This window comes from Ananas comosus, unplaced genomic scaffold, assembly GCF_001540865.1.
Source record: "Ananas comosus cultivar F153 unplaced genomic scaffold, ASM154086v1, whole genome shotgun sequence".
NCBI classification, from domain to species: domain Eukaryota; kingdom Viridiplantae; phylum Streptophyta; class Magnoliopsida; order Poales; family Bromeliaceae; genus Ananas; species Ananas comosus.
The window spans coordinates 30128-41625 of NW_017893507.1; positions in this window are offsets into that span (position 1 = coordinate 30128).

Below are 11498 nucleotides of genomic sequence, written 5' to 3' on the forward strand. Positions count from 1 at the left end.
AACTGCTATCACACATTAACTGCATCTAGAGTGTCATGCTCGCGACTGCCAATTTTGGTCGGTTGCGGTGGTATACGAACAGGATACCGAACAAGAAGAACCTCTTCCTACCGCCCAAGGCTAACTAGGCTGGAATTCTAATCAATAGCACTAAGTGTTGGTGGCTATTAGTTTTTTAGACCTGATTGATAAATGTCGGTTAGGATGTATGTGGGACCCTAGGGTTGAGTGCGGTGGGTGGTGAATAGTATATATAATATATATATATATATATATATATATATATATATATATATATATATAGAACTACGTTGGAATGCTTATCAATAGCACCAAAGTGTTAGTCTAATTAGTTTAGTTCTTGCGATTGAGAAATGTGCGGTTTTAGGATGACGTTGGACCCCTAGGTGTTGAGTAGGAGTGGTTGGTGAATAGTATAACTAACGGAGTAAAAAATAATTAAAAGGGTTAACATAATGGTTAGAAAATTGATAGAAACCAAATACTTTGTGGCTATCGATAGCATAGCACCGGACTATATATATATATATATATATATATAATTGAGTTAGAATACTTTTAGAAGCACCAAAGCCTGATGCTGTAGTTTGTCTCGCCTTTGGATTACTCCTGATTACTACTAGTATTATGATCAAATACTATTCTACCTACCACCATCATCTCAAACCTAATATCTCTTTATACCAATGGAGTTTAAAAACTCAAAAAGCACAACTATTTGAGCTTTTGAGAATATTCTAGCCTCAACTATTATATATATAAATATATAATATATTATATATATATATTATATATATAATATATATATATATATAATGTAGAGCTACTATGCTATTGGAGCCAAAAACTAGGTTGGTGTTCATTCTTTTATGCCTTTAGAGTCAAACATTCTACAGTTGATGATAGCGTCCCCTTACGTGAGTACTCTCCCATAGGGTTGAGTGTCATCCATTGCTTCCGATAGCATAGTAGCTTCTATACTATATATAGTATATATATATATAGTATAGAACTAAGCTACTATATATTAATTTAGCCAAAAAAACCCCAAGTCATTTGGTGCTACCAAGTTTTAGGCCATTGGATAAGAGAGTGTGTTTAGGATGTATGGGCCCCCATAGGGTTGATTAGCGTGGTTGGTTGAATAGTATGATTTAACGTCATTGAAAATGATCCAAAGGGGTAGATCTAACGCCGAAAAACTTTAGCACCAGTGCTTCGTTCTATTAATAGCATAGTACCGGAGCTCTATCATAATATATATATTATATATATAGTATATATATATATATATATATATATGGATAGGATTTGCATTTAAAGCGCTCCAAATTCGATACAATTGGAGTGAAAAACCCTGCCAGCATGCAACATTTACGTGTAGCACCATTCCAAGGAGCTTTACGCGGATTTATGCATTAAATACATTATTTCCACAATTGAGATTCTTCGGTAAAGTCTCTGTCTCAACTTCGAGTCCGTGCCGTTTTGTTCAAAGTGTCAGAATTTAGCGAGACTGTTATCAGCGTTCCCCTCTGAGTATAATTTATGTTTTTTGAACCAATCCATCACCAAAACTCAACGTTTCGCAATAAATGATGCTTCTCGGGAAGTGCTCCATTTCCAACAAATTTCTAATATGCAATTTAAACCCTCCAAACTCAATATTTCCCTTCCAATAATTCACCAGTGCGATAATTCACACAATGTGCTACCCTTGAGTTTCGTGCAATTCAGTATATATGAAATGCTCATACCTTTTCCATTAAAACCCAAATTCCGCAAAGGTCATATATGATGAGCAGCCAGATTTCTCGAGACCGTACATCGAACATAATAATCTGCCTACACCATGGCATCGGCTATAAGTTAGTACAGTTGAAAAAAGCTATTGAATTACTAGAACAGAGGTCGGTACCGACAGAAGCCATCTACACTCAACGGCCCTATTTCGAAAATACGAGTTAGTATTCATTTTAAGGTGAAAAAGTAAAATCACGTATTAAAATCTTTATTTTAAATATTTTTGCCTGAAATTTATTCGGACTAGTTTAAAATTAAAATACACACGACAAACAGCTAAACAGATGTCAAATTTTTATAGGGAGAAAATTCAATCTCACAACTCATTAGGAATATTCCTACTCTATTATTATTAGTTACTTCTTACTTTCTTTTTATTTGCGTATGAATGATGATGGCTACGAACATACGAAAAACATGATTGCGTGATTATATCTTCTAATAGTTGACAATGACATTTTTAATAGAAAGCTTCTATTATATATGATTGACATATACCGTGTGGAATAATCGGGGGGCGGTTAAGCAAGGCCATGTTGCCTGCTTAATGACTTGAATATCCTTCATGCCATATCTATGCTTATATTATAATCATATTTTACTTGAATAATATTATTTTATGATTATTTGTTATATTTCTGTATTTATGAAGGCCAATGTTCCTCTTTAATACAGTATACCTTTCATATCTATGCATATATTATAATTAATATTTCTACTTGAAAATATGTTTATGATTTATTTTGTGTAATTTTCTTATTTTATGAATCAGATAAGCTTAACAAATTATAGCACAAGCTGCTTAATATAGCCCACCTCCAAGATATAATTAATAAACGACTTAAAATAGTCAATTGAATTTAATAAACTAGACTAGAATATCATCGAAAATTAATAAACTATTGACTAAAAGGCCATCGAATTTATAATTGGCATAGAAATAGTCAATCTAATTATTCATATCTCACTTTGAAAAATAAAAAAAACTACAGATTGTCACAATTATAGCCCCCACCTAAGAAGATACATTAATAAAAAATTGTACTAAGAATAGCCAATCGAAATAAATAACAGGACTAGAACAGTCATCGAATTTAATAAGTTGAATTAGAATAGTCAATTTATTATCATATCAGTTTGAAAAAAAAAAAAAATTACAAGACTCCCCGAAATTATAGGAGAGAGAATAAACATGAGCTATATGCAAACAATTGAATATTCATGATTTGCGTTGTCTCATTTGGTCTGTGTGTAGTCCTTCGTTTAATCCGACTCCAATAGGTCATCTCTTACAGGAAAGTTTCCTCGTCCTCGAGAATACACATCTATGAAACTTATATTGAAGCTACAATATTTTTTGCCACGTGGCATGTTTCACCTGCCCCACTCCTCTAATTATAATGCAAGGTGCAATATTTAATTATATACAACTTTAAATCCAACTTTAAATCAAACCACCTTCTCTTCTTCTAACTTCAATCCTTCACCTTCCCAACTCCTCTAATTGATTGCAAAAGCGCGAACATTTAATTGCAGCACCATATTAATATTCTATTTTCAATGAGTAGTTTTATAACTTTATACCACTCCCTCCTCTTATTAATGTTCCCGCCCTTCTCTTTTGTAACTCTTTTGCATGATCATAAAAACAAGTATATGATCGTTTAATCTCCCACTCCACACTCATTCTCTCTCTGTTCTCTCACTGTGTTAGTGAAAGAAGAAGAAAAAGAAGAAAAAAAAAGACAGAGCTCTGAAGAACATTGTCTCTTTCGAGAAGATCATTTCCTGCGAAGCCAAAGCCGCGCATCCATATAAGCTGCCAGCTAACCAGTCCGTGCGGGAGCCTTTACTCGCTATATGAATTTAGTCATGCAAATGACTGTGCTTAATATGATATTAGTCTTGCCTATATTATCAATAAACCTGTAAATATAATTTTCATTAAAATTTTCAAATTTTACTTCTATTATTTACCCGCCCTGGCCACGCGCTGGTCTTTACACTAGTTATATTATATTCTACCTATAGCATATGAGATCGTTAAGTATCTAATAAGAGAGAATGCCTATTTGCACAGTTAAAAGTTGGATATAAATCTTCACATGCCAACCATCTAAGAGTTTAACAGTAGTTTTTTATATTTAATATTAGAATATTGATTGATAAAGTAGTGTGAAAAAAACTTGACCCTTCTTATTATAAAGGAGAAAAATTTACACCAACTTTTGGCTGTAAATATAGCTAGCATTGTGCTCAATACATAAGAATAACTATAATATTTTATATTAAAATAGTATTTTAGCAAATTAGATTTAATAAAATTAAGGCAATATAGAAAGTTTTTAATTATCATATATTATTTCTATATCAAATGACTATCAACGTGAGTTACGACCTTTTGACTAATTCACAATGGTTGTGAACTATCCAGACAAGACTGTTTAAATCCTCACATCTTTAATTAATGACTGGGGATACCACAGCTTTCGGTGAGATAAAAATCGTGAACACCCCCACTTTAGCACATTAGGAAATAGGCTCTCAACTTTCTTTTTTGTGGATTGAGATTTCTCTAATAAGTATTTATCTAAATACATTAATTTTTTTTTTTTCAAAATCATAAGTAATTTGATCAAATTCAATAGGTTCGATTAATTTTTACTAATAAACTAGAAAAAAAACATTAAATATATAGATAATATTATCCTTAAGTTTTTTTTAAAAAAAAATAATCAACTTCACTATGCCCCTAAGTTAAAAGACTAAAATAAAAAAAGGAAAGTTAAAACAGCCTCAGTCAAATAAGTTGAAATTCGACATGCACCAGTGTTACACTGTAAAACTCATGAACCAACATAATATGTAATTATTAATATTCTTTAAATTGAAATTGTTAATTTACTTGATGTGATCTAAAAACCTAAGAGCTTATGTATCAAAAATTGGTTCATTTAAAGATCTTATTCTATGCCTTAAGTGTTTAAAAAATCGTGATATGAATGAGAATTATTATTTAATCTATAAAAAATATTGTTCAAAATGTAAGTTTCAGTAGATGATCTATTATTGAGCTTTAGCGGCGCCATGCTGTGTATGAGAGAGACCTTATGATGAGAAATGCCACTTGTAAGCTAAAGTTAGGCGTAAAGGATTTTGCCCAACTTATTCAAGAATTCACACATTTGAATTTGTAATATTAAAAATTTAAATGTTGATAAAATTACTGTGAAAGAAATTAGTCTTGAACAGCTGAGAATATAAAATTATATGTAAAAACATTATATAACTTTCTGAATTAAAACCATTTAATTTAGCTACTCCATCTTACTAAATTTAATTTTACTATCGAATTTTTAAAGTTTGTTGATTTTAGTCGATCAATGACACTTTGACTTTAAATCTTGATGTATCCGTTACCCTTTATAGCGTTAGTTAGTATCTTTTTATACATTTTCGATCGTAAATAATAAATTTTACTAAAATAAGTAGTTAGCTCAAATTTTGAAGATTATAAATGTTGTGACTAACTCAAATTAAATGAATTGAGAGATTAGACAGTAAAATCAAATTTTGAAAGATACGAAGCAAGTAGCAAATCAAAAATAATCTAAGTTTTAAAATAAATTCGTTTGTTTTTTCACCAAATATACTCTCGCTGGTGTAGATATTATACTGGCCTTCTTCGAAATAAAATACTCTCTTTTGTTTAAACTTCTAAGAAATAATTTTTTTGGGTGTTTATACATACACCAAAAAAAAAAAAAAAAAAAAAAAAAAAAAAAAATCTGTAGTTGTCGAATGAGTCAAAGCGATTATCCAACAGCAATAATGGTCTCCTGGCGCCTCTTATTCAAGGGCCCCCTTCCGTCTATATAAACACCAATGTATAGAGTGCCACCCCCCCAACAAGGCTGAAATTAACAAATGGGTTGAAAAACAAAAAAAGCAAACTAAAAGGAACTATGAGTGTAAAGAAAAACAATCATCCCCACCCCGAATAGTCGTTTCTGTGGGACTACTTGTGCTCTGCTCCGGGCATTGAGCTCACATCTGCATCAGTCGCATTGGCCGGGATGCCTGGAACGATGGGCGACGTCGAATCCCTATCCGTCGGCATCGGGCCGGAACTGGCTCGATGGAGGTTACACTCAACTGGCACCCTTAGACAAAGCCACTCCACAAGCTTCGCTGAACCAGCATGATATCTGATGCATTTCCTATCATTGGCCTCGCGCCGTTGTTGCTGCTATGTGTATCGAAGCCCAATGCTACAATGGCCACTCGGCCAGCAATGTGACTATACAACGACTGGCGAGATGAACGCCTTTGGCGTCACCATACGTTCTCTAGGCACGCCTCAACAAGTTTATCACCATCGGCTGTATGACCGCTGGCCTACCTCATAAGGAGCAACACGCCAAATAGGCTATGGCGAATAGTAGCTATTGTCGCGGCGTGTGTATCAATGTGCAGAGGAGGGACGACTTGAAACAATGGCTCGTGCCAGCTGGCAATCGGATGGCTTGCCCCAGACTGCCATCCGCGAAGGGAATGTGTGCAGCTACCAGAGTTGTGGTGTTGCGTCGAAAACTATTCACTCGCACAACACATACAATTTGAGCCGGGCAACTAGCCGCCGCGTGGTGGATGAACGCGCCTTCAATTTCAGCACCTCCTACATCAGCTACGCGATGAGCTGTACGGAGAACTGCTGGCCGTTGGTGATCAATCGGGCCGTAAGAAACAAAGACGTGCTGGGAACCGCGCGAACATGAACTTCCTACTGCATGCCGTAGAGGAGAACAGCACGCTGCCTAGATCTCCGCCAGACGGGCCCGCTATGCTCTGTAATTGCTTCCGAGGGTTATCAAGCACACCCTTATCTACCCCACGGGTGCCAGGTTGCATTCTCTCTCTCTCTCTCTCTCTCTCCTCCTCTCTCTCGTTACAAACATCTTTCTATTATTTTGTGGATGCTGTGAGAAAGTTTTTCTGGCTCGGATAGTTAAGAGCATATATAAGATTATAAATTAACCATCTTTAAATGTTATAAATAAATATTATTTTGATACTGATATACATTATATTTATATTAGGCGATTCATACGTCAATCAGTTAAAAAGGGGTATTTAATGTGAATTAAAATAATGGTATCGAAAAATTCTAATAATAATAATTAATTATGATATTTGAAATATTTTTGCAATGGTAGCATAGTGTTGGATTTGGTATATTTAATTATTAGTACTTAGAGCGAATACATGTGCCAAAAGGTAGGGCCTCCAAAAAAAGAGGGGTGATTTTTGATGAGAAGAGTGAACGCAAGCTGTATGTTAAAAAACTATATATATACACACAAAGTGAATAGTTTTTTTTTTTTTTTAATACAAAATAGGTTAATTAATCTTTCTTAAAAAACAATAGTAGTCCTCTTTGAAATATAATTTGAAAAGTAAACTGCACAGATCAAATTGCCCCACGCCAGTTAAATCTCTGCGTCTAAACTCAATTTTGAGACTTGGATCCTTGATGAACATTGTGTGAGCGGGAATGGATAATCGACAAGTAATCTAAATTTAAGTTAATTTTTTCTTTGGGAATTTTGTGATATGTGAACAGATATTGATGACGTGTGCATAACAAGGATGGGTCCTCCATGCTCGGGATTCACAAATCGACAAGTGGTCTGCGATGCAGTCCATGCAACGGAGTCACATGCGACCTTATAAGGAACTGCTACGCGCGAAAATCTCTCAGCGGCAGCCGAAGCTAGGTTATAGGGAGCTCTTCCACCTTTTTTGGCAAGGCGTTTATTTGGTCTTGAGTATAGTAAAAATTAATTTATTTAAGAATAAAATAAAGTTCAGATTTAACAGCAAGAGATTAAATTAATTTTGTATTTTGATAAAAGTTAAATGTGTTCCGGCAGAGCAATAAAAAAATATAACGTATGGATAGAAAGTATGGAATATAAGGAAAAATGATGATAGTTAAATACAAAAAAATGATTATACTCCTCATTTAAATTGAATTTGAATTAATTAATTTAAATTTTATATTTTATATTTTAAATTTAAATTTATAAAAATCATTTTAATTTTAAAAATCATAAATTTAAATTAAAAATATAAAATATAAAGATATTTAAATTTAAAAAATTTAACATCTAAAATTTAAAATTTAAAAATTAAAAATTTAAAAAATTTTTAATTTAATTTTTATAATTAATTTTAAATTTTATAATAAATTTAAAATTTACCTCTTGTTCCTTGGATACAACTTGCTTTAGAACAAGCTTGTTCTAGGTAGCGGTGAAACTATTGGTTCGCCACCAAAAAAAATTAGTATTAGGATATAAGGAGGCGAACCACAAGAAGACTATTCCTTCTTATATGGCGCCATCCAAAGTTAGTTTTGTTCGCACGAGTTGACACTGAAAATGCTTTCTTTTTTACAATCGATCATCCAAGATTTATAGAAAGCAAGACTTTTTCAGTGATTGGGCAAGTGATCGTCTCTAGGCTGTTTCGCGGAGTCGAAAAATATTGTATGCCTCCAACGCCATTAAATTAAATTTTTTAAATAGGCAACTGTTATTAAATTTTAATGTGGGAATATTATGCAACCTATTCCTCCAACTAATATATTAAATTGGCGTCAAAGCTTTAAAAATGTTTAAATCTTAGTCGTCAAGCAAATGTTTTAGCTCGCTAGAAAGACAAAGGGATTCTATTTAGTTACTCATATCATGCTCCTAAACTGTTAGTCGTTGTAGCATAGAAAGAGATATTGCAAAGTCTATAAAAATAATATGGAAACTCTATAAAAGATTCGCATTAGTATAATATAAGTCTAACATGTGAAGGAATGGGAGGATTAATTATCCCGTAATAAAGGCTGACTTTTGAGTCCAATGTAAGACGCAGTATTGGACTTAGAAATAGTTAATTTAATTTGAATGTCATGTTGGAATTTTTATATATGTAATTTATATGAGAAGGACACTTGGGTGGGACTCAGTATGGACCGATCATTTTAAAAAGTTTGAGCTCTTTTGAAACAAAATCAAACTTCACAAACTAAATAAGTCATGCCAATATTGCAGGAATTGATAGTTAATTAACTCGTTCATATAGCCCTTATGCTCGCTATTATTGCTTAATTTGATGCTGTGAGTCTATATCAAATGCAGCATTTGCATCAGCCTCGTCTTATTATTTATTATCATGTTATGTATTATGTTAATTGAAGACCGAAGGTCTGGTATAAAATTAAGGAGGAGAACTTCCAACAATCATGGAGGCTGGCTACTATTGGAAGAAATCAGAAATTAGCCATAGGCGCTTGCATTTAAGAGTGTTAAGACAAAAGGCTCGAACAGCGACGGAATAAGTTTCTCATAGACAAACACATAGGCATGGAGCTATGGCAGCAGTATAATAAGAATCTCAACAGCAATCATGTAGTCGTTAGCAATAAAGCAGAGCTTAAATTATATAATAGAGAGCAAAGAAAGAATTCGGAAAAGAGATGCTTATTCTTTCGCTCGAGGTAAGCCATAGAAACATAGTTCACCTCTCTCGGATTGTTTTAAGGTGAAGTTCCAATGGCTGGGTGTATGGAATTATTTCGCAATGGCGAACCTTATTCCAGTTTTGATTCATGGCAACGGTCGGTAAATCTTATAAATCTTTGAGAGAGCTCGCTTTGAAAATAGCTCTCCCGATGTCTGCGGAAGCACTTGGCATACTTGCATTCGTCATGCGCGCCCTCCGATAATTCATGAATGTTTAAGTCTCGCAAAACACCTTTTGATGATCATTAATGCCAAGGTCTCTGATTCGAGCTTCTAATGCTCGTCCTAGGGATAAGACACAGTTTGTCAGCATTGGTTGCAAGGTGAGCTTGCGTTATTAGACCAGAAACGCCTACAAACATGGTTGTTGATTGATAAAAGCCGATTTTATAGTTTGAGTGGTTCTTTTGGATGCTCTCACCGCCGTAAGAAAGCATTCGTCTTTGAACGAAAATGAAAAGAGAGATGAGCCTTTCATCATCCTTCTTATCTGCTTATGAGGAGGGTCGCTCAGCGAACTTCTTGATGATCAGATTAAGTATAGATGAAGATGTGAAAGCGATTAAGAAATTGCATGTACTAGCAAAAGCTTGTCTTTAAATGTCAAGGCGAATGACAGACCCTCATGAAAGAGTAGCAGAGGAACTTGACAGACTCAAAAAATGGAAGCCAACATACCTGGGAAGCAAGCATAACACATGCAGATATGAAAGTGTGCTTTGACAATCTCTCAAGCTACAGCCGAGAAGAAAAACACCCGGTTTTAATTTAGAAGAAAGAAAGCTATGCATAAGCATAACCTGACCTTGATGGCTATATTAGTATAATATATATATATGAGAGAGAGAGAGACAGGAGAGATGAGAGAGAGACGAGAAGAAAAGAGATGAGAGAGAGGAGAGAGAGAGATAGAGAGATGAGAGAGATAAGAGAGAGAGGAGAGAGAGAATTGTGCTTCTATGCTTTACAATAAAATACGCAGAGTTATTGGTGCCTGGTAGAGTTTATTGTCGCATTGATTAAGAATGTGGTCTAGAATGATGTGGAGCCCCTATGGGTTGAGTGGTTGGTTGATTGAATAGTATGATAGCCGGATGGAAATAGATCAAAAGGGTAATCTAAACAGTAAAAATTTACAAGGCACCAAGTGCTTTGTACGTTTAGCCAGCACTACCTGACTCATATATTATATATAGATATATATATTATATATAGAGAGAGAGAGAGGAGAGAGACGAAGAGAGAAGAGAGAGTCTGGCTTGTATATTTGTTAATAAGCACGATGATCTGCGCGTGCTAATCAAGTCATTTTTGGCTGTTCGGTACTTTCGAAGTCGACAATCCGCTCGTTAGGCTTGACTAAGTATTGGGAAGTTAGTTAGAAAATAAATTTTGTGATTTTATTATCCATTTACTATAGTGGGTCGAACGGTACTCAAAGATCATATAAGCATGTAAAATTTACACGAAAGTGATTATATGATATCTAAATTTTTAATAAAGAATTAGTCTTATTTATACTAGTACAAAAAAATAATTAAAATATAATCTTATTAATTGTTGGCCCCTTTGATCACTAGTAATTGCTATCGAAAAATTATAAATTTATTTTCTAGATATTTTCAAAATATATTTAGATCAATTTAAACGAGGCCCAATGTCGAGTCAGTGTAGGTCGAGCATAAATCGAAATGACTTGAACATGGAGTAGGCCCCCCCCGCCCGCCCGCCCGACCGTTCTAATAAAAGCACCAAAGCTAACTCTCTCTCGCTCGTAGTATTTACTATCTAGTTTCTAGCCCTTGCATGTATTATTCACCCGCCCTCTCTACATCCAAGACATATAAGGCGCTCGGGACTATATATGAGTGAACATTATTCCTTATTTAGTATCTATATATTTAAACTCTAGACATTTAAATCTTGAACTTCTAGATGAAATGCAAGAAATTCATCTTTTGGTATCTTCCTATCTTCTTAGATTAACGTGAATTTGTTAAGCCATATGCGATTGCATGTAACTTCGGGTAGTAATAAATAAAAGTTGTGGTTGTTGTTGGCAAAATATTCTTAAATCATATTGTATTTTGCTCT